At 41.6% G+C, this 25,730-nt stretch overlaps 1 protein-coding gene and 1 long non-coding RNA gene across 2 annotated transcripts in view; both read right to left on the minus strand.

Moving 5' to 3' along the window:
• The window catches only part of LOC122812045, a 42,566-nt gene extending 20,637 nt beyond the window's left edge, over nucleotides 1-21,929 (minus strand). Inside the window, exon 1 of the long non-coding RNA XR_006366330.1 lies at nucleotides 21,288-21,929. This is a non-coding gene — a long non-coding RNA (uncharacterized LOC122812045). The remainder of the gene's footprint in view (nucleotides 1-21,287) is intronic.
• Nucleotides 1-25,730, minus strand: part of VAMP8 (vesicle associated membrane protein 8) — a 509,048-nt gene that overhangs the window by 371,748 nt on the left and 111,570 nt on the right. The window lies entirely within an intron of this gene.

Consider the following 25,730-nt stretch of genomic DNA (forward strand, 5'->3'; position numbering starts at 1 on the left):
AACATTTCAGATCTTTATTAGAAAGGCTCACCCAGACTCTGCTACACTTTGTTGCGAGGGAAAGGTTGGTTTGCTTTTTAATTTTGTTGTATTTTGTATTAGTTTATTGCCTTTTTATATTTTGAGTGCTGTGATTTGTTTTCTTTACCTTGTGTTCTGCTTTAACTGCATATTAAAACTTCAAAAAGACACCACAGCTCTGTCTCTTGTAAAAGTCAGGCAGAAATTTTCCCCCACCAATACCACTGCCTTTCTAGTTGCCTGCCTCTTTATGTTAAATTTGACCATATATATCTAATTTCCTCTCTGCTTTCACTGGCTTGTGTGAGTAAGCACAAAATTATCATCATTTTGTGAAATCACTCCCCTTCAACTATTTAAATTTATTGGCCATCCTACTGTATTCCATAGTACCGGAATACAAAAGTGATCACCCCCTTTCAATCTATCTTGCCGTTTTAAAAAATAGTGACTCTCCACTAAAACTTAACTTTTTGGACAGGTAAAACTTAAGTTACCTACTTTCACATCTAACTTCTCTAGTGCACATTGCAGTGTTTAGGATAAACCATTTTTTTTCATCTTACCTTTAAGCATCCCTGTGACTAGCACTTGCTCTAATACCTGCTGGAAAGCAATAGGAAGCCTTAAACTGATACAAGAACTCAACTCTCCTTATTAATCATAGGCACTAAAACGGCCTACAATTGCAAAGTACCTTGCAAAGATAAATGAAAATAGCTCTTGTACTTTTCAAAAAAAATACATACATACATACATACATACATACATAAAAATAGCACCAAACCAGGCATGTCCAAGGGTCTGCTTCAGTTGATTTCTCCTGTCCACCTGGTGAATCTGGGCATACTGGGGCAATGCAGCAATTGCCTCATGTACACAGACAACCCTCTCCTCCTACCACCCAACACTACAACCTGAGAGAGATGCACTTACATAGCCAAAATGGAAGCAAAGCTCTCTCCACCCAAGATTATGCTAGACAGTCAAGAGAAGAAGGTGAACACCCTCACTACACCTCAAGCAACACATAGCCCTTCTAAACTCAGACTAACACCCACACATAGCAACACTAAATCCACATATGCGGTGGCCCTTAACTGTAATCTGCCCAAGCAACAAGGACCTCCGAAGCTGAAACGCAAACAAACAATCACAAGTGTCACATAGCTCAAAACACCAGTATGCCACCCAGCAACAGCCCCTAAGGCAAGACAACGTACCTAACACTATCATAGGCGACTATAGTCAGGCATACTGATGTCCCACTCACCAGGCTGAACAAGAAGAAAATTACATTGAGCTGCCTGTCGGGTGCCAGGATCCGCCACATAACTCATGCACTCAAGTCACTCCACAACAAGTACAAATATGACTCTGTCATTGTCCATGTTGGAGTGAATGACTTGAGACTTACCTCCCTGGACTACATGAAAACAGACATGTCAGAGCTCTCGGATCATGTGGCCCAGGCAAGTATGACCCTAGGCCTGAGTAGCATCCTGCCTTCGCCCAGAATGATACCACAATACAAGGACAAAATGACTGACACCCGAAGCTTAGCCAATTGTTGAAGTCATTCAAAGGGGATCCAGTATCTGTCTACCTGGGACGACATGATCAACAGACCATGATGCTTTGCCAGAGATGATCTGCACCCATCACCCCTGGGATTCAGGTTACTGGCAAAGACTCTTGCCACCCCTATAGTGCCTTTTTTAGGCAAAGTTCAAAGGACCAAACCACCACCGGTAATGCTACTCAATGCTAGAAGTCTAAACCTCAAAATGCACTCTCTCGAGGCACTCCTAAAAATGTAGAATATCAATATCTGTGCAGTAACGGAGACCTGGTTCAAGGCTCCAGAGAGCACCCCTGCAATACCAGGCTACAACTCTTACCACACTTTTCGGCCACCAAACCAGGATTGAAACACTAAAGGTGGAGGAGTGTCCATATTCACACCATCAGGTTAGTTGCCCAACACAATGTGTCTGAAATTCTCCAGGTGTAACACTAGGTAAGACTGCAATCCAAATTGTAGCTTGCTACAGATCCCCCACCATGCCCAAAGATTCTCACTACACCTTTATAAACATACTGGAAAATATTAATATACAACCAAACACCCTAATACTGGGTGATTTCAACTACCCTGCCATTAACTGGGAAAACTACTCATGTACCAACACCTTTGCCCAATGGTTCTTGGAATTCATAAATTCCATTGGCCTGGATCAACTAATCCATAGTCCCATCAGGGGCTCCAATATCCTAGACCTGGTCATTACCAGCATGGGAAAATCGATGCCACATCTATGGTCACCCCCTCGTTGATCAGATCAGACCATAAGCTAATCACCCTTAACATCCACATCCCACCCCTACCCCCCCCCCCAGTAAGGAAACCTCCATACAAAACTTCTCCAAAGCCAACTTCATGCTACTCAAGTCAGAAGTAAACTTCATGACACCCATGCAGACAGGAATTGAAAGTTCAACTGCTGATTCCTACACTAAGGCACTGTACGAGCACATCCACTCATACATGAATCGTGCCATCCCAAATAAAACCAAGATGCTCTCCTCCAAAAAAGGAAGCCAATCTGGTGGTCCCCTGCCATAAACAAACTGTACAACAAAAGGAAGAAGAGAGTAAAATCCCAGGTTGCAAAACTCCCTTACCAGCTTCACTCAGTAAGAAGCTGACATCCCTCATAAAATCCTCCAAAGTTAGTTATGAAAATAAAATTGCCAAATTGCCAAAGATTCCAAAGACAGCCACAAGGCATTCTATAACTATGTCAAGAATCTAGATGGCAATGCTCAGATCTGCTCTGAGCTACAACAGAATGACATTAAATATACTGATCCCAAGGATATTGCAAATATCCTGGCAGATCAATTCAGTGTCAACTTCACCCCCTAAATGGCCCATCTCAATACCGGAAGAATGCCAAACAGCCACGCAGGTAAAAAACACACTCTCCAAAGCTAAGAATACAGCATCCATGGGACCAGATGACATCCCGGGCTGTGTACTACATGAACTACAAAATGAACTGGCACCTCACTTAAGTGTCATGTTTAATCATACTCTCACCTCAAGCTTCATGCCCACTGAGTGGCACACAACTACAGTTATCCCACAACACAAGGGGGGATCCACCTTGGATCCCGGGAACTACCACCCATCAGTCTGACAAGCCTGATCTGCAAGGCCATGGAACGTATTATCATGGAACTTATAAGCAAAGACATTGGAAACCTTAAAAACACTGGACCCCACCCAGTTTGGGTTCGTTAAGGGCCAATCTAGTCTCCTGAACCTGAATGACTTCTTCAAATCAATCTCCAGAGCCATAGACGAGGGTAAGGCAGTCCACACAGCCTATCTGGACCTCGCCAAGGCCTTTGACACCATCCCCCACTCTGGAATTATATATAAACTTACTAAGATGGGCATTACATCACTCGATGGGCTGCCAAATGACTTACAGACAGAACCCACACTGTAAAAGTAGCACCTCAGGGTTCAGTCCTGGGACCACTCTTGGTTTAGCATCTACTTCTCTGAAGTACAGGCCAACACTAAGGGACTCTGGCTAACAAAGTTCGCAGATGACTGCAAACTGGGAGCTATTATTGAATCCCCAAATGATGTTGATACTCTACAAAAGGGCCTTACAGAAACAGATGCTTGGTGCCAGAGCAATGGGTTCAAGCTCAGTGCCAAGAAATGTATATAGTTATTCCCTTTGGGGAAAAAAACATGTACCCATGAATTACCACATAGGTGTCCATACACTTAACACCGAAAGTGTGACAAGAGACTTAGGGACACAGGTGGAGAGTGGTCTCACCTTCAATAACCACATCGCCACAACAGTCAGGAAATCCTTCTGTGTGGCACACCTCATCACTAAGGGCTTTTCATCCAGAAAAAAGGAAGTAATTGTCCCACTGTACTCACAAGAGACTTAGGGACACAGGTGGAGAGTGGTCTCACCTTCAATAACCACATTGCCACAACAGTCAGGAAATCCTTCTGTGTGGCACACCTCATCACTAAGGGCTTTTCATCCAGACAAAGGAAGTAATTGTCCCACTGTACTCATCCCTCATTAGACCCATTATAGAATACAATGCCCATTTGGTATGTACCTCTCAAGACATCTGCAACAACTGGAAAGGCCGTAGAAATACCTCACTAAAAGAATCACAGACCTAAAGCAGATGCCCTATGCTAACTGCCTTAAACTCCAGCTATACTCTGTCACATATCGTCTACTCCGAGGCGATCTCTGCTTAACATACAAGGCTATGTCAAACCCAGAGCTGTTGGACATGCTACACTTAAAGAAATCCCAATCCCTCAGAGCCACATGCTCAAGGGATCTAAACTTTGTCATTACAATAAACAAAACATGCTGGAGGGATAGGTTCCTGACCCAGAGACTCCCCAGACTCTGGAAGAGACTGCCCATACATGTCAAGCAGAGCACCTCTTTAGCCTTCTTCAAAAAGGAACCTTGACGATTGGATGGGAGAAAGGAAATTCACCCCAGGGATCAAGTCAGTCACCCTGCTAGACAGGGGTCCAGGGAGGCAACTGTGAAGAAATAGCCAGGGAATTGTTATGGCTAGGCTTGTATAGGCCCTAGAGCAGACAGCCTAATACCAACCTATGAACCTCCTTACTCCCCTATATTCCTAATGGCCAACAAGTCAGAACCTGCTCAAAATCTACAAACCTTTGACCACCTGGACATACTTTGCTATCCTGCTCCTTAGCTACACTATGGAACTGTCTTCCTCCCTTAGAAATAATCATAACCACTAACTTTAAATCCTTTCTCCATTCCTCCTTTCTCCATTCCTACTTATCTTCAAAGTGGGAATGCCCTTGCTCCTTCCCCGCATAGGACCCTCCTATATCAAAACCCACCTTGTAACTCTATGCATCATCTCTGCACTTGCATCATTTGCCCTCCTACTCTACCTCCAAATTTTGTTTATTTCCAACAACTTCTCATCCTTGTTGTAATTCACTGTTAAGTTGATAGATGTTTATTATTGTGGAATGTAAAACTTCAATTGCAATTTACTGTTAATGACTGAATATACAATTACTAGATTTTTATTATTGTAGAATGTAGATTTTTTTAACTGTAGAATGACCCAGCCACTGGGGATGCACAAGCCAGTGCATTTCTTTGTGCCGGTCCCAAGCCCAGATAAATGGGGAGGGTTGCGTCAGGAAGGGCACCCGGTGTAAAACTTTGCCAAATCATACATGCGGACAACAGTACAGATATGCATACCGGATCAGTCGAGGCCAGGGTTAACAACGACCGCCACCAGTACTGCTGGCGGAAATTGGGCTACTGTTGGCCGGAGGAGAAGAGGGGGAAGGCATGCCCGAAGGCAGGTAAAGGCTAGGACTGTGATAGTGAGGGTCGGAACTTTGAATGTTGGCAGTATGACTGGTATAGAGAGAGAGCTAGCCGATATGATGGACTGAAGGAAGGTTGGTATATTGTGTGTGCAAGAGACCAGATAGAAGGGGAGCAAGGCTAGGTGTATCGGAGGCAGATTCAAATTGTTTTATCATGGTGTGGATGGGAGGAGAAATGGCGTAGGGGTTATCCTGAAGGAACAGTATGCTAAGAGTGTTTTGGAGGTGAAGAAAGTGTTGGATAGAGTGAAGTTTATGAAGCTGGAAATTGATGGTGTAATGATGAATGTTAGTGCATATGTTCCACAAGTTGGGTGCGTGATGGATGAGAAAGAGATTCTGGAGCGAGTTGGATGAAGTGGTGATGTCTGCACCCGAGAGACAAGAGACAGAGAGAGACACACACGCAGGTGATTGGAGCAGATTTCAATGGGAATGTGGAAGTGATGGGTAGGTATGGTGTTAAGCAAAGGAATGCAGGTGGTCAGATGGTAGTGGAATTTGCAAAAAGGATGGACGTGGCTGTGGTGAATACCTATTTTAACAAGAGGGAGGAGCATAGGGTGACATACAAGAGTGGAGGAAGATGCACACAGGTAGATTATATCTTATGTAGAAGAGCTAGTCTGAAGAAGATTGGAGACTGTAAAGTGATGGCAGGGAAAGTGTAGTTAGGCAGCATAGGATGGTGGTCTGTAGGATGACATTGATCAAGAGGAGGAGGAGGAGTGTGAGGGCAGCACCAAGGACCAAATGGTAGAAATTGGAAAAGGGGCAATTGTGGGGTGGAGTTCAGGGAAGAGTTAAGACAGGCACTGGGTGGCAGTGAAGAGTTACCGAATAGCTGGGTAACTACAGCAGAGCTAGTAAGAGAGATGGCTAGAAAGGTGCTTGGTGTGACATCTGGAAGGAGGACAAGGAGACCTGGTGGTGGAATGAGGAAGTACAGGAGAGTATACAGAGAAAATGGTTGGCGAAGAAGTGGGATTGTCAGAGAGATGAAGAAAGTAGACTAGTATAAGGAGATGACATGCATGGCAAAGAGAGAGGTGGCAAAGGCTAAGGATAAGGCGTATGAAGAGTTGGACACCAAGGAGGGAGAAAAGGACCTGCACCGACTGGCTAGACAGAGGGACCGAGCTAGTAAAGATGTGCAGCAGGTGATAATGGATAATGAGGGAAACTTACTAAGAAGTGAGGGGAGTGTGTTGAGCAGATGGAAAGAGTACTTTGAGGGGCTGATGAATGAAGATAATGAGAGGGAGAGAAAGATGGATGATGTGTGGATAGTGAATCATGAAGTGCAGTGGATTAGCAAGGAGGAAGTAAGGATAGCTATGAAGAGGATGAAGAATGGAAAGCTGTTGGTCCAGATGACATACTAGTGGAAGCATGGAGGTGTTTAGGTGAAATGGCAGTGGTGTTTTTAACTAAACTGTTTAATGAAATTTTGGAAAGTGAGAGGATGCCTGAGGAATGGAGAAAATGTTTTGGTACAGATTTTTAAGAATAAGGGTGATGTGCAGAGCTGTAGTAACTACAGAGGGATTAAATTGATCAGTCACAGCATGAAGTTATGGGAAAGAGTAGTGGACGCTAGGTTAAGAAGGGATGTGATGATTAGTGAACAGCAGTATGGTTTCATGCCTGGAATGAGCACTACAGATGCGATGTTTGCTCTGAGAGTGTTGATGGAGAAGTAGAGAGAAGGTCAGAAGGAGTTGCACTGTGTCTTTGTGGACTTGGAGAAAGCATATGACAGGGTGCCTAGAAAGGAGTTGTGGTATTGTATGAGGAAGTTGGGAGTGTCAGAAGTATGCAAGAGTGGTACAGGATATGTACGAGGATAGTGAGGTCTGCGGTGGGGGTGACAGATGCATTTAAGGTGGGGGTAGGATTACATCAAGGATCAGCTCTGAGCCCTTTCTTATTTGCAATGGTGATGGACAGGTTAACAGACGAGATCAAACAGGAGTCCCAGTGGACTATGATGTTTGCAGATGACATTGTGATCTGTAGTGAGAGTAGGGAAAACGTGGAGGAGACCCCAGAGAAGTGGAGATATGCTCTAGAGAGAAGAGGAATGAAGGTCAGCAGGACTAAGAATATATATGTGTGTGAATGAGAGGGAGGATAGAGGAATGGTGAGGATGTGGGGAGTAGAGGTGGTGAAGGTGGACGAGTTTAAGTACATGGGATCAACAGTTCAGAGTAATGGTGAGTGTGGAAGAGAGAGTACAGGCAGGATGGAGTGGGTAGAGAAGAGTGTCAGGAGTGATTTGTGACAGACTAGTACCAGTAAGAGTAAAGGGGAAGGTCTACAAGAGGGTAGTGAGACCAGCTATGTTATATGGGTTGGAGACAGTGGCACTGACAAAAAGGCAGGAGTCAGAGCTCGACGTGGCAAAGTTGAAGATGTTAAGATTTGCACTGGGTGTGACTAGGATGGACAGGATTAGGAATAAGTATATTAGAGGGTCAGCCCAGGTTGGAAGGTTTGGAGACAAAGCCAGAGAGACAAGATTACGTTAGTTTGGACATGTAATGAGGAGGGATGCAGAGTATGGATGCAGAGTATATTGGGAAAAATATGCCAAGGATGAAGCTGCCAGGTAACAGGAAAAGAGGAAGGCCTAAAATAAGGTGTATGGATGTGGTGAGAGAGGACATGCAGGTGGCTGGTGTGACAAGAGCACGATGCAGAGGACAGGAAGAAATGGAAACAGTTGACCCGCTGTGATGACCCCCAACGGGAGCAGCCAAAAGAAGAATGCTACACAAAGCTGTAAGTCTTTGCTTTGTATGTGTATATGCCAATATGTTTGTTATTGTTACTGGAGCTTTACTCCATGGGCCTCCACTGAAAATGGGCTCTTTCAGCCCCAGTGACTTCCCTAGTTAAACTTACTTAAAATAAACCAAACAAAGGTGAGGGATCAGACACGAAAGAGAATGACGGAAAATGCATAAATACAGTTGCAAGTATAGAAAACTCTTGAAACAACCTCATGTTGTTCAGGTTTGAATGCAGAAATGGTTAGAGAGGTGCATTTAAACAAAATTACGAAAGGTTAATATTGGCAGCCCAAGATAGTGGATTATCTACATGTTGGTTAACGAAGTCCACTGAACATGTGGGAGAAGTAGGCAAATGTAGGTTTTGTAAAACAGAATTGGAAACAGTCCCACATCATGTTGTTGGTTGTGATATACTAATGGCAAGAGGACTGTATACTGAAAGGCACAATAATGTGGCAAGACTGTTGCTTGTACAAACATAATACTGAAGTAGGTGAAAAACATTGGAAACATGAGCCACAGAGCAATATAGGAAATGATGAAGTTTATATCACGTGGGATCACCCATTACCAACAGTTCAAAGAGATGCAAGAAAACTAGATATAGTAGTCCACCAAGACACAAAAGTAGCATTGATCATTGAAATTGTTACATCCAGTGACTACAGTGTCTTATGTACACAGAAACATACTGTCATACAATACCAGGACATGCAGACAGAAACAAGGGCAATGTGGAAGGATACCCAGACAGTTCCAATAGCAGGAGCAACAGGTCATATATAAAAGAATTTACAGTTGTCCTGTTCGATTCTCAGCTAGACGTCTTCTGTGTGGGGACATGCGTGAATGGGCGTACCTTCGTTGAAGGTTGTGCGTCAGGGCCAGCAACTCAGCACGTAAAAAATCTACTGCCAATCATTAGCGGTCCGGGGTTCCTCTGTGGTGACCCCTAACCTTGAAAAGCCAAAAGACACAACAACTTTGATACATTACCAATACATGCAACTCCATATGAATTGCAGGAGTTGACTATACTGAGAACATTGCAGGTGCTGAAGAGCACTTTTAGCTAACATCAAAGACTGAAATAATCCTAATTACATGAACTTTAATCATATTTTGACTTGGGAATGGGGTCCATTCCCCATCATGGTATTAGAAACAAAAGACTTGGAGAAATTAAACGGGAAGGTAATGTCAAACTATGGTATTTTTTCCACAAGGTAACCAAAGTAGTAGATGGAATAAGATTCTGGATGAAGTCACTTTTAGTGTGGCATCTGACAGGATAGGATATAACCAACAAATAAGGAAGATGCAAGAATGGCTCCCAAGGTGACAGTGTGAGCAAAATATTTCTGTTTCATATAGTTAACATTTCTTGGAGCTTCATCTAGGCCACATACATTAGCCGAAGTTTCAATAAGAACACACAAAAGTATATTTTATCCTGTGTGGGGCTTTGTTCTTCATACCCCATTAACTTACATGCACCAACTAGAGAGAGTCACACAGCTACAGAGAAAGGGGACAACCCCCCCCCCCCAAAAAAAAAATAGTTACTGCTGGTGCACAGACAGAAACCAAACCAGCAATGTTTTTCTGTGGGGGACAGCAATCTCATCAACCATCAGTGAACTAACTTGCTTTAAACCTCATCACGTTTGCACATTTCAAGCTAAGGTAACAGGAGAAAATAATGAAAACAGAACCCAAAAGTTTACAGTAAATGGGACACAAAGATGCAAGGATGGTGACCAGCAAGGTCAGTATTGTTGCCAGTCCTTTCAATACACCTTGATAATGTAACATTTTTTTATTTTTTTTATTTTTTTAAGACACAAAGTTTTTAATCCCAACCCTTTCCAACAGCCACATATCACTACATAAATCTTTCACCTTCAAACCTATGCCCACCCACATCCTATATAAAACTACTCAAACTTAAGCCTTGCTGTTCAGCTCATGACCTTCCAAGCGAGTACCTAGCATTGCCTATCCTGTCTCTAGCCTTATAAATAGGTCAATCCAGAAATCTCACATTTCCTCTCTCTGGAAAATTTCAACAGACATGAATAACTTAGACCTACAGCAATCATTATCTCCCCTCACCAAAATACTTTAAAAAAAAATCTATCCAATAACAATACAATTACTAGACTATCTCCAGCAGGAAGAACTTCTATCCAACACAACATGGCTTCTGTCCTTCCTATAGTACTAGCATTGCCCTTCTAACCCATATAGATACTGTCAGTAAAGCTATAATGGCAAACTAGCCTCTTCCTTATTTCTAGACTTGTCTAAAGCCTTTGACAGTCTGTCACAGCAAACTTCTACTTCAAAATCCCTCTCTCATGAAAAAACAAAATTTAAAGCTCTCTCACTTGATAATACAACCACTGACGCTACTTCTCATAGCAAATTATTAGGGGTGATAATCTTACATTCAACCTGCATATACAAAATTACATAACAAAAACTCAAACTATGCTTTACAGAGCCAAAATCTCTAAATTACACCTATCAGAACCCATCATTGTAAGTATAGTACTAAAAAGCCTAAATTGGTTGGAACTGCCTCATCAACTAACATATACACAGCTTTTTGCCACCAATGAAGTTATCCAGCATCCATCTGCCTGCCCAGCATTAAAAATCATTCTACACGGCTATGTTCCCAGTGTTTGTGATCCAGTACCTACAGACCTATCAAATCTGTGGGGCATTGTCTGTACAAGGTTGCCAAGGCCTGGAACTCCTTACCTGTACCAATCAGGTCAATACTCTCCCTTCCACCTTTCAAAACCACTCTGAAAAGACTTACTATCTAAAATCTGTCTCTGTTCTTGCTTAAAATCAGGATAAACTATATCCTTAAATGTGAACAAGTACCTTTTCATTCCTTATAACTCCTTACTCTCCCTTTACTTGCTTCTATCAAATTCTCTTCCCTGACTTTCTCTCTAAATATATTACAAGCCTGTTTTTTCCCTCACTTCATATTGCAATTCCTGTTTGTACTAGACTAACTTGCCTTTAATTTCTCAACAAACTATTTAAAATGTACGTAAATATTAAAATGATATAACTTGTAGCAATTCTTAACTAGTGCTTATATGTTTGTCTTTTCGGCTTTTCCCTGTTAGGGGTCACCACAGCGGAACTCTGGTCCACTAATGATTGGCATTTGATTTTTATGGTGCCAAGTTGCCAGCCCGATGCCCAACCTTCAGCGAAGGCATGCCCATTCACGCATGTCTTTCAGAGGCCACTCTACCGCGGGGAAGACATGCAGACTCCACACAGAAGGTACTCCAGCCGAGAACTGAACAGAAGAACAGCTTGCTGGGAGGCAACAACACTACCGCTGTACTGCCGCGGCTTTCCTTAACTAGTGTTTATTGTAAAATTATTGTTTTTAAATCTTCAAAAATAAAAACCTCTGCAGTTTAAATTGTAACAAATTAGACGTAATATATAACTAGTGTTTATATATTACGTCTAATTTGTTATAATTTAAAACTGCAGAGGTTTTTATTTTTGAAGATTTAAAAATAATAAATTTTACAAATGTTATGAAATAATTTGAAACTTTCTCCACGGGCCTCCACTGAAAACGGGCTTCTACCCAGTCGGATTTTCCTGCTAATCAAATGTTATTCAAAATCAAAGTTATTAGACAGGTCTGCCTTAAGCAGAGGACACACAGTTATGAGGCAGGTTTGATTTTTGACACAAAGCTGCAATGCAAGTCTTCTACTCAACACAGGTAAAAAGTTAAAAATAATGCAAATGGGAATCAAAAACTCATACATCATGATGCACATGGCATCAGCAGTGGGGACAAATCCCTACCTAGAGAACGAGTGAAGTCGGGCGGCACAATGCCAGGGCACTTCTATGGACTAGGTTTGTAAAGGCTCCAGGGCCATTAGCCTAGTACACACCTATGAACGTATTGGTTCTGGTCTAGAAACCACATAACTGCCAACAGCTGATAAGCTACAGACAATCAAGGAAGAAGCAACAAGAAATCAGAAGCTGGGGGGGCAGAAGCTGTTAAGTACCCTAAAAGTAAAGACCGAGTCCAAGTCGAAACCAACTTTCAAAAAAGACAAGATGTACAACAGATCAGAACATAAGTTTCATAACTGATGGTACAAAGATGGCAAACAATTTTTACAGGAAGAGTGGGTAGCGAAGAGAACAGATTTTCTGAAAAGGTATTCAGGTCAAAACATTAATAAAATAATTCATGAATGTATGTCATATGCAATGTAAATCTGAAGATACAGAAAAAAATAAGTTATAAGTTTATTTGCTTATTTACTGTCCAAGTGCTCCAGACTACAAATATAACGTACAGTATGCAAAGTATAATAAACGGTAGATACAAAAATATTAAGAACCTCACTCACATTTTTAGGCAAACAAATTCCATTAATACCATTAACAGTAATTTGGATTAACATAAGAGAAATGTAAACAAGGCAAATAAAACAGGAAAGACAAATCAGTTGATTCACCAGGTGAGCAGATAAGGGGAAATTACACTATTAAAGTTATAGGCCTTGCAGCAGACCAAGGAACTCTTATCCATTACCAGAAAAGTATTTATTAGCATTTCTTTAAGAAGTCCAGTAGTTTTATCCTAAATTCCCCACCCAAATTAGAAATAAGAAAAAGCACAAAACAAACAGGTACCAATTAAAAAAATAAATAAATAACCACTTTAACTACAGACCAGGATAGGTATCCTGACGGAAAAGGTCTTAAGACTTGACTGCATTAATGTCTGGCAACTTTTAACTAGAAGGCAAATGGGGTGTAGTATTCAAGGTGAGGGAGTTTAAATAAGTCTGGGTAGGATGCAAGGTGGCTATGGAAATTGTAGATAGCCAGTTACCTTCCTTAATAAAGGTTCAGTACTAAAAAAAGGATTAGACATTGTGATTTAACTGCAACGTTTGTTATGGATTGTTTGTAGCATTTGGAATTAAAATGCTATGACTGGGAGCATGTGTACAACCATAGGAGTAGAAAGGTTAATGCTAATGGCCCACCTTGCTAAGAAATCAAAGACCTTGTAACGGAGAATAAAATACTTTGTCACATGATTTACTCAATTTTCTACGTAGAGCTCAAAGGAGGACTTCAGGGTCGATGAAAATTCCTCAGACAGATGTGGGCTGTATCAATATTGAGTTCTTCGGCGATATGAAGCAACCATCTTTCGTATGGTAATATGATGGAACCAAACATCATAGCCAATCCTATAGTTTATAAAATTCAATTTTCAATTCTCTTTGAATTAGACCCACAGTTTAGAATGACAAGGTTATCCACATAAAAGGCTAGGCTACATAAATGCGGAGAAAACAGTAAATCACTGGAACAAGGAAAAACAGTAGCACAGACCCAAAGACTGAACCCCTGGCACTCTAATGTTTCCACTGAAGACTGCTCACAACCCATTAAAACCTCCGATGTACAGATCGTGGTGGAGACCAAAAACTATCAGACCAGGCCATTCCTAAAGCCAAACTTCCTGAACATGGCTCTAAAGTAAAGCATGATCACTAGATCTGAATGCCTCTCTCAGACCTGCTGAGCAGATGTGGGCCATTAAGACAGTATATTGTTATGAAGGCATTAAAGCTGTGACAAATCCTATGCTGTGCATTATCAGGAAGACCACATTTGTTATGATCCAGAACCTGAAAAAGACAAGCTTTTCAAAGATTTTGGCTGATATACTAAGGATGGAAATTGGCCTACCACCACAGGGAGAGGAGGGATTGGATATCGGGAGTTGTGATATTTTGGTTTCATGTTTGAAGTGGAGGGAAGGGCAACCTCTGTGGTGAGTGACTGGTTAAACACACAGGCCAGAAGCTCAACTCAAAAGTAAAAAAAAAAAACAAAAAAAACCTACCTTCTGAAGGAGTTTCACAAGTACAAAGTAAATGCTGTACCTGGAAGATTTACAGCATCACTGGAGTAAAGCAGGAGGGAACACCTAAGCTGCTTTAAAAGTTATAAGAAAAGGTCAGCGTTACTGACAAGCTATTTGAGAATCAAGCCTGTCCAATAATATTCAATAGAATCTCCTTAACTTGCCTAACACTCTTCCAGAATAGCTTAAAGTTGCACAAAAAATTGACTATTCATAATACAGTTCGGTTCAACTGATACCAACTGACAATGTGATGGTCCCTTTTTAGCTAGACATAAACATTCCTTATTTAATACCATAAGAGATCTATGGGCACTTATTCCAACCATTTTAAATTGCATGGAAAATTAGCTTGTGCATTTCTGAAAGCAGAAAGGTAAAGCTGTAAGGATCTCAAGAATTACATGTCCAGGGCATATTGATCCAATTGTGACCATCAAGCTCCAAAAGCAGGGTGGTTTCATTACTTGCATGGATAGAAAGACCTTCATCATAGACAAGTTTGGGTTTATGCAAAACAAAAGGACCATACAGTACAGAGTGGGCAGTAGTCACTTGGAGAACTGTAGTAGACCATGTTCATCATGTGGGGATTCCAGTGAGGATGGTATCCAAAAGTAAACTATTATCCTAAGGCAAGGTAGGCCTTATGGGTTTACTGAAAACCTGGTGCATGTAAGAGGTTAACATCTGTGCTTTGCAGCATGGGTTGGAGGAATAACCAACCCCATAAGCACATTATGGAGAACTGTAGTAGACCAAGTTCATTATGTGAAGATTCCGGTGAGGATGGTATCCAAAATTAAACTATTACCCTAAGGCAAAGTACGCCTTGTGGATTTACTGAAGAGGTTAACATCTGAAAGCATCTCTGCTTTGCAGCATAGATTCATAGGTAGGTACTAGCGGCCCAAGGGCCTATGTAAGCCTAGCCAACAAGGTTCCCTGGCTTACGCCACCCAAGAGTTATTTTCCTGTGCCACTGTCGAGCAGAGACACAGAAGAGATCCCAGGGGTCTATTTCCTATTTCCCTCTTGAAGAGTGCTAATGAAGAACATTGCTTGACATAGAAGAGTAGCCTGTTCCAGAGTATGGGAAGTCTCTGGGACAGGAATCTATCCCTCCAGCATGTCCTGTTTATTATGGTGACAAGGTTTAGGTCCCTAGAGCATGTAGCTCAAAGGGATTGGAATTTCTTTAGGTGTAGCATGTCCAGCTGCTCTGGGTTGGACATAGCTTTATATGTTAGGCAGAGATCACCTCGAAGTAGGCGATCTGCTATGGAGTAAAGCTGGAGGTTTTTGAGACTGTCAGTGTAGGGCATTTGTTTGAGGCCAGTAATCCTCTTTGTGAGGTATTTCTGTGGCTTTTCCAGCTGCTGCAGATGTCTTGGGAGGTACATTCCAAAAGGGGCGTTGTACTCTATAATGGGTCTAATGAGTGTCTAGTAGAAGAGAACAATGACCTCTTTTTTCTTGCATGAGAACCTTTTTATGATGAGGTGTGCCACGTAGGAGGACTTCCTGACTACTGTGGCGATGTGACTGTCAAAGGAGAGACTACTGTCCACCTGGGTCCCAAGGTCTCATCACACATTCGGTGTTAAGTAGATTGCTGCCTATGTGGTAGTTCATTGGTACAGAGTTTTTACCAAAGGGAATGACACTGCACTTTTTGGCATTGAGCTTGAGGTCATGGCTCTGACACCAGGCATCTGTCTCAGTGAGGTCCTTCTGTAGGATGTCCACATCATTTGGGGACTTGACTATGGCTCCTAGTTTGCAGTCATCAGCGAACTTAATTAGCCAGAGACCTTCTGTGTTTGGTATCTACTTCTCTGAAGTACAGGCTGACAGGAGAGGTCCCACGACGGAACCCTGTGGTACTCCACTTGTCACTGCTTTGGAGGTCAGATTTGGTGTCTGCAACTTTTACAGTGTGGGTTCTGTCAGTGAGCCAGTTGGCAACCCATCTTGTGACGTAGGGATTTATACCTAGTTTAGTGAGTTTAGCTATAACTCCAGAATGGGGGATGGTGTCAAAAGCCTTGGTGGGGTCAAGATAGGCTGTGTGAACCACCTTACCCTCATCTACGGCTTTGGTAACCGCCTCAAAGAAGTCCATCATCTGCACATTTGAAAACATGGCGCATCCCAAGACACTGAAACATGGCTTCATAACTCATGCTCAACCCAAAAAGGACCAAACTACTACCCCCCCCCCCAAATCCCTCTCTCATGAAAAATAAAATTTAAAGCTCTCGCACTTGATAATACAACCACTGACGCTACTTCAGGAGGCATGATCTGCCTTTCACAAACCCAAACTGGGTGGGATCCAGAGTTTGGAGGTTACCAATGTCTGTTTAGGAGTTCTATGAGGATACATTCCGTGGCCATGCAGACCAGGCTCATCACGCTAATAGGTCGATAGTTCCCAGGATCAGTGGTGGCTCCCCCTTTGTGGAGTGGGATAACTGCTGCTGTGCACCATTCAGTGGGCACAAAGCCTGATGCAAGGCTATTCATAGGTTGGTACTAGGCTATTGGTCCTAGGCCTATAGAAGCCTAGCCATAAGAATTCCCTGGCTATTTATTCCCACACTATTAACTTCCCTGAACCCCTGTCTAGCAGGGCGACTGACATGATCCCTGGAGTGAATTTCCTTTCTCCCATCCATTACTGAACATGATGCTTAAGTGGGTAGCCAGTTAGTGTAAAACGCAGCCTGGGATGTTGCGTTTTTGGCTTAGAGAGTGCAGCTTTTACCTGCGTAGTTGTGATTACAGGGACTGCATTCTTCCTGTATAGTTATGGGCCCTTTAGGGGGTGGGGTAAAGTTAGCACTGAACCTATCTGCCAGGATGTTGGCAATATCAGTTGATTCTGTAATTTATGTGCCGTTGTGCTGTAATTCAGAGCAGATCTGGGAGATCAAGATTCTTGACACACATACAGAATGCTTTGTGGTTGTCCTTAGAATCAGTGGCAATTTTGTTTTCGTAGCTAGCTTTGGAGGATCTTATAATGGATCTCAGCTTCTTACTGAGATCCCTTATAAGGTTTGGAAGTATGGGTTGAAGTATAACTAATCCCATAAGTACATTAGTATGCCCAACTTAAAATTAGTTCAGAAATAATCCAACAGGGAGCTTTATTATCTACTATAGAGGTTTTACTCACGTCAGAACTACAGGTTTATTATAGAGGTCTTACTCGCAAGTCAGAACTACAGGTTTGGTTTGTTTCTAACCACAAGTCTTACTATTGGAACTTCACCAGGTCTTTTACTTATAAAACTTTGGAAGTTCTGACTCTGAGTATGTTGGGTAAGTCAGACTCAGGGGTGCAGCCAGAAATTCATATTTTGTACTCAAATCCACATTTTGCAGTCCATCACCACCCACCTATAGAAGAGAAGTACGGAGAATGAGGGTATCGATCCTTCTACATCTCGCATGCAAAGCGAGCGCTCTGAGCTAATTCCTCTGCTAATCATTTAAAAATATAGTCGGACCTCAAAATGTTGCAGCTTTACATTTTGTAAAGGGTACACCCATTTTCAGCTGTTGCCACTTATAAGCATAAAATCTGTTTATATTCTAGCCCCTACTACATTTTGTTTTCTTGCTAAATCCTATGAACTCTACTTACCATCACCTATCGCTTTCTCAACCCCCTAGCACCTTTTCCTTCCCTCTCTTCTGCTTTTATTTTTTACTTCTACATAAATACATGTTACATATATTTCTACTTCTACATACATACTTGTTACATATAAACATGTTTTTATTCTTCATTCCAAGTATCACCTTGGAGCTTATAATCTGTACAATATTTTAACATTTGACCTGCTTGTATGCAGCCATTATATGATTGCCTGTACTTTGACAGTGTACAACTCTGCAGTTAGATAAAGGTGATAAGACATTAAAACTATGTTGTACAATTTTCATGCAAATTTCTATTGTAATTTTCTGGATTTTTTATTCAAAATTTTTTATATGATCTGAAGCTTTTCTCCCCGGGTCTCCACAGAAAATCGACTTACGTTGCCCCAATGGACTTTCCTGGTAATCAAATGCCAATCAAAATCAATCAATCAATCAATGTATTTTAAGGAGGTACATTCCTATCATGTAAGCATGTTTTTATTGTTCTAGACAGACTGTAGACATTCCTAAATACTTTGTGCAGTTATAAAGTTTCTAGAAAGACATTCAGGAAAAAAAAAATGTACTAGTTTGAGTATACTGGGTATGCCTAGCTGCACCCTTGGTCAGATTTGCAACTTATACAAGGTGGAGAAACTAGGAAACCAGGTAAGCCAGACAATCTGCTGTTAAACCTTGTTTCTGTATTAGAAATAAGCACCAGTAACTGCAAATCAGAGAGGGGACAAATTATCCACTATCACTATACAACAAAGATACCATTTTACACACAGCAGTTTCAGATGACCCACAATGCTTTACGACAGTCTTAACAGAAGTATTTCCCAGCCACAACTTGCAAATAAAACCACCAGGCACAGAAAATATATGGATATTACATTAATTTAATTAATTAACTTTACATTACACAATTTTTGTGTTTCTTAAAAGAATAAACAAACCAATAAGAAAAAAAAAAAAAAAAAAAAAAAACACATAAAAAAACTTTTCCTCCATTTTTTTTTTCATAAAGAAGTCAACTAGACTTTTTCATCCCAAGCAACATCTTTCGATACCCTGCTACAGGTTGCAGAACTCATTTTAGTATCCTTCAGACTACTACTTAAAGTAACTCTTGCCACCTTCTTTACTAAGAATTACTCCTGTATTCTAACATGCTAATCATAAATGTGAAGTACACATACAGGCTAGCCCTTCTCAGCGCATGCCAAACGTTTACAACAGTTTGCAGTATTATAAAAAATGTTTAAATACTATGTCTCATCACACTTGCATATCTGTTCCAGTTAATTACATAAGCAGTCTGTCTTCACAGACAGGCACATTGGCCCACTAAATTGCCAAGATGTTCTAGAACTGCTATCATATAATCACTGTAGAAATGCTTGGCTCTGTGCCACAATTTTCAATCATGTAGAAAGCAAACTAAACTTTTCCAACTGATGACAGTAATGGGGCTCACCTGAAACGAGTAATTACTAAGTGCAAAGCCTAGTGGTTAAAGTCTGCTAATGGTTTACATCTTAGAAACACAGGCCAGATTCCCAAAGCAAACAAATGCATTTTGTGAATTGGAGATGATTTGTCTGTGCAAAACCTCCTGTGTTGTCCGTGAATTCAAGTAAGTGTACGTTTTACCTACTTACCAGAATACAGGCAAATCAGAACTAATCTAGAGCCAGGATTTCCATACAAGAAAAAAAATGCATTCCATGCAATGTGCCACTGCCAACTGAATACCATTTGCAGCAGGTTAAAATGCAATTCTACACGAAGCTTATCTTTCCACAGAAAGCTTGGGGGGGGCATTGCAGAACAATCATTCTCCCTGAAAACTACACCTAATAAATTGAAGATGCATATTTTCACAGTCTTAGTGTGGGACCTGAAAATATCTACCTGCATCTTTGCAACAATGTTAGCAGTGCAGAAATTCTATAAAGTAATTGCTAGAGGTGTGTGGCAGGGTTGCTTCAGCTCGGGTACTTTGAGGTCACAAGAACATCTCTTCTAAAGCACTTAAGACACATGCCAGAACATTCCATTAAACTGTTTGGGACACAAGGCTATCCCAAACAAAAGCTATCACCACAAGTTGCTCTAAACTCTGACCACACAGAATCACTACTTTATCACAAATGAGGGAACAAAATACAGTAATCATCTAATCCTACTGTATCATTTTCGAATGGCATGCATCTCAGCCCAGAGTGTGTGCATTAACAGGTCACTGATGGAAATTTTTGCATGTAACTTCCTTAAATCAGTACAAACAATAAAATACCAATCTTTACAAACAGCATTTTATGTTATAGTCAGAGACATGCAAGATATCAGAGGAAGAAAGGATTCTTCCGATGATACCACCAAACAAGACCCGGTGTTTTAACTGTCACAAAAAACGATCCTCTCCTCTCCCACACTATTTAAGAACTGCAGTCAAAAATCAAAAATATTACTCAACTACTATAATGAACGAGCCTAACATATCTGTGCGACTCTATGTTACGTTGCTTGCATACTTCTGAGGTCTTAAGACCAATAACTCTCAAATGCCCTTTACTTTTTCAGTGCGGGATATACCTCCCAGAAATCTAGAGAAAGCAAAAAAAAAAAAACTGGGGAGACAAAGGCACCAAAATAGGGACATATTTTAAATACTGCTGTTATAAACTTAGAAAGTTGCTAGAATAATAAGCTGTTAACATGCATTTTCTGAAGGATTTACAGTCTGAAACTCAAAATGTTTATTATTTAGTGACTTCAATCCTCTATTAGTTGCCAGAAAACCAACAATTTTCTAACAGACCAAAAATAGAAGGCAAAAATCTGCACAGCTTAGAGGTATGGCGAGGGCTATGATTTAGTCTCAAAAAGCACTCGGTTTCTCCTAAATTTAGGATACGTGACGAAACACACGGGATTAGTCATCCAATGCCAAATATTACAGTTACAAGAGACTTCACGAAGTTCGTAGTAATGAAAAAGTTTTTTTTTTTTTTTTTTTGGGGGGGGGGGTCCAAACACGAGACTAAATAAGTAATAATTTGGCGTTACACTGTCGTCCAACACAAATTTAAACATTACTAACACATCTGACAATTTAAAAATGCACGCAGGTCTACGTTTTCTGGAGAAAGTGTTATATGTTAACAACCTGACCTGCCACATCTACCTCTGGAAATTCTAAAACATTTTAAAGCCTGAACACAGATATCCTTTCAAAAAAAAAAAACACATCAAACTACATTAACAATTTCTGGAAACATGAAGAATGACCAATATACTGATATCTCACGCACATAATGATACTTTCATCAACATTTAAGCGATCGTTTACAACCACAACTTACCGGTTCTAGCATCACTTACATCCATCCTCAGAACAAAACAAGAATTACTTGAGCCATGGGTTTCAAAGTACAAAATCCTATAAACCAGACGATCAGACAGAAAAAGGGGTGGGGCTCTCTATAAGCCCCCCCCCCCCCCCCCCAAAATAAATAAATAAATAAACGTAGTTTCTACCAATCCGGTGGGAAGGCCGTGTAGGCGATTTGCACAATGTTTCTTTATCTTGTAGACATGATTTAGTGCATGACTGTAGGACTTTTCACCTATATCCGATTTGACTCAAATTTCACCTCTGTTCTTTTAATTCCTCCAAAAATTTGTGACGTTTGAAGAAATGTGGAGAAATACGTTTAATAAATAATGACAGTAATTACAATCAAAAACTTCATTTACTTCAGAAAAATGCGTATTGCTCTACATTCAATTCCGTCAATGCTTGACGTATATAGTAATACAGTAAAACCGGACTATTGATGAACGTTAAAACGTACTTGCGTGCAGACACGTTGTCTACGTAATACTTTTCCTTATTCGTGAACGCTACTTTTCAGAAAGTAGGATAAATGGGAAAAGTGAAATGTTCAGGAACACGTATACTGCTAACAACTTCATATAGGAAGCTCATTGGATAGTTAAACTGGCTAATTTATAGTTATAAAAAGTTGATTTTATGAATTAATAGTTGGTGCATGAACAGCTTAAAAATTCTGACAGTAAATATGTGACAGACCTTTTTAAAGTGAATGGCAATGACTTGTTTCGTCGTTTTAATGGACAATTTCAGGCCAGTAAAGCCAACCCCCGAAATATGCATGTCCAAAGCTAGTGGGGCTTGGCTTTATTGGCCTTTGTCCAATGTTCATTAAAACGACGAAACACGTCATGGGCATTCAGAATTGCCAATTAGCTGGAACACCTGATGTTCATAAGAATCATTTGCATGTATCCCATGTGCCTTTGATACAACAGGTTTGGGAGGTCACTCAGTGGAAGCTCTAGCTTTGCTGGAGTTTTCATTTTGTTTTTTTACTGATTGGCTTTTCAGGGACCTTCTCACTTATTGTTTTAGACCTTTTTAAAGTGGAACTGTGAGAAATATGGACTTTTTAATTAAAAAAAACTAGGAACTTTCCTCAAAGTACAGTTGTGAAGTTTAATCATAAAAGCTTGATATAATCACACACATATTTGTGTGTGTGTGTCAGAAGAAAAAAACTACAAAAAAAAAAAAAAACTCAGCAAAGCTAGAGTTTTCACTATGTGATACCTTAAACCTCCTGGAGTAGAGGGCCATGGGATAGATGCACATGACCCTATATGGACAGCAAGTGTTTCAACTGTATTGCGGTGAATGAGATTTTACTGAATGGTTTCTGTGTTCTTGTTACTCCTTGGTTTCTGTGTGTATATATATATTTATTTTTATTTTACATTTGTTAACCGGGCTAGTCCAGCTGGATATATGTCCATTTTCAGTGGAGGCCCGGGGAGAAAAGCTCCACAAATTACAACAACATAAAAGGTCAAGACAAAGGGCCAGATTCAGGAAGGCTTACACGGAGTTCAAGAGTAGTGTAAGCCTCCGTGTAAGCCTCCTGATTTAGGAACAGCCCAAATCTCCGTGTAAGAGACAGCTAACACGTCTCTTACACGGACTGGGCGTGGAAATGCTCAATACCTCATTTGCAGCTCAAAGATATGCAAATGAGGTGTCTGAGCGATCCACGAAGCAGAAACCAGTCCGTGTAACGGACGTGTTAGCTGCAGAAATGTACTCAGCTGACAACTGAGTACATTTCTGCAAAATTAAAAACGGAGCTATGTTAGCTCTAAGGGTGCATATGTTGCATTAAGCATGCCAATGGCCAAATATGTGGCCATTGGCATGAAAAACTGTTGCAAAAATAAGTTATATAACTTTTTTTTTTCCACAGGATTTTTGGGTTTAACTGCAGTGCACACCCGCGCAAACGGGGTGCGCTACCTAAAACTGAAAACCGAAGCTTATAAGCCCACAATTGTGGGATTTATGTATTACATTGAATGTCAATGGAGGGACTTGCAGACCAAAAACAATATGGCCTCTGTTTAGTCATTACTAGGCAATCCTATGTAAATGAGGGTTACAATACTGAATCACACTGTCACATAGGTAATGAGCACTGTCTGAGTAGTGTAAGAGTTAGAGACGGGGGAGGAACAGAGTAAGAGGTAGGTGACATCATGGGGGGGAATGATAGCAATAAATGTACCAGACTGGAGGGCAATGTAAGGTAACAGATGACAGACAGACATCAGGGAGGGAGGTGTGTCCCAACAGAGCACTAGGAAAGTCAAGAAATTGAGGGTATACGCTATCCCTACACTCAAAGTTTCTTGAAATACGTGCATCTTGGCGTGCAGCGTGTAAGGCAGGTTCAACATGTGGGGCGTGTTGCAAACCGTTTACAATGGTTTCTTGGCGTGCTGCGTGTGGAAGGCAGTGTCTTGCGTTTTAGCATGATTGAGCCTAGTTCACACCATGTAAGGATGTCTGCGCGTGTGTAACACCGTGTAGGGATGTGTGCGCGTGTTTAACTGACTGTGGCGTGTTTAAGCTGGTGTGCACATTGCTCCCCTCAGGAAAGAGAAAGGAAACAGGAAACAACTAAAATCCAGGGAAACTGCCAGAAGATACTACTGGAGTTAATTGGTGGAAACAATTAGAAGCAGGCAATTACACAGGCAGACTAGAAGCCCAACCCAGCACTTAAAACACTGCAAAGAGCAGTGCAGGCTGTTTCTCACAACAGATACTGCCAGAAACTAAGCTATCAGAATTGAAAACTGAAAACAGCTGAACTCAGAGCAGAAATGCTAGGGGCTGCCATAGCTATTATAATCAGGCATAGGCGAATTGTTGAGGGTGGTGACAATGCAGATGCTGACAGACAACCCAGAGTGAGGAGAAGGAGAAGAGTATACAGGCCCAGGGTCACCTACCATGGGTTACATGAGCTGGAGATAGTAGAGCTATAGAGTGGACAGAGAGCTCCTGCAGCAGATTGTTGAGCTGTGCAGGCCACGCCTCACACACAGAACCAACAGAGGGGAACCCATCCCAGTGGAAACCAAGGTATGTGTTGGCCTAAGAATACTAGCAACAGGTACCTTCCAGAGACCAACTGGCGATATGATGGGGATATCACAGGCATCAGCCTCCAGGGTACTACACCAGTTCCTGGATGCCATGTCAGCACATGTCGGTGATCATGTATATTTCCCCAATGCCCGTGAGGTATTGGCCAGCAATATGCGTCTCTTCCAGCAAATAGCGGAATACCCTGAGGTACTGGGTGCTATAGACTGCACGCACATACGCATCAAACCACCAGCAGGAGAGCGGGGTAGAGCCTACATTAACCGCAAGGGATACCCCTCCATCAACTGCCAGGTCATGTGTGATGCCCAGGGCATAATAATGAATGTGTGTGCTGGCTGCCCTGGGAGCTACCACGATTCCCATATCTGGCATCTGACGCAGCTGTACCAATCATTTGCCAATGGGGACTTCCCACACGGACACCTAGTGCGGGATGCAGGTTATGCACTTGAGGCGTGGCTGATGACACCCATCAGAAATGCACACACACCTGAACAGGAACGCCATAATGAGGCACACGCACAAACACGTAATATCATAGAGCGTGTGTTTGGGCTGCTCAAGTCACGGTTCCGGTGTCTGGACACATCTGGTGGAGCCTTGCAGTACACACCAACTACATGTACCCAAATGATCATGATATGTGCTATGCTACATAATATGATCCTGCGAAACAGCTGCAGCAGGACCAGCACAGGGCTGGGCCAAACATCCCCACCATTGCCAAGGCCACCACAGGCAGGGGTGACTCGGAGGAGGAACAACCTGACCTTGTCCCAGTAGGCAGAAGGAGGCGTGCCCAGTATGCCCTGGCCTTGGCAAAGTGGCAACATAGCACATATGCTTGGTCAGTAGGATCACTGGGACTGATACCGCTCTGACTCACTCATACAGTAACAGGGATGCCTAACATGACACAACCTGCTGCCAAACATGTACAGGGAGTGTAGTATGTGTATCCGACAGAGGTGGCCCTGCAGCACCACCTGAGGCATGAATGCCATGTGTTAAGTAATGTAATATCATGTACCACATGCACACCTGAGGACCCCAACTAACATCCACCCTCAAGAATCATAAACCACAAAAACACAAACCCACCTCATGGGTACCACAAGGGATAGGAACCTAGATGTAATGCTACCCAATGCCAGAAGTATAAACATCAAGATGTGTGCAGTGTAAACACACACAGTATAGAGAATGTAGATATCAGTGCTGTAATAGAAAACAGGGTCAAAGCCCACATCAGCACCCTGACACTACCAGGTCACACGTCATACAGTGATGTACATGTGCAAAAACATGGAACAAGATAC

Source organism: Protopterus annectens, chromosome 9.part0 (genome assembly GCF_019279795.1).
Source record: "Protopterus annectens isolate FY-2018-M chromosome 9.part0, PAN1.0, whole genome shotgun sequence".
NCBI classification, from domain to species: domain Eukaryota; kingdom Metazoa; phylum Chordata; order Ceratodontiformes; family Protopteridae; genus Protopterus; species Protopterus annectens.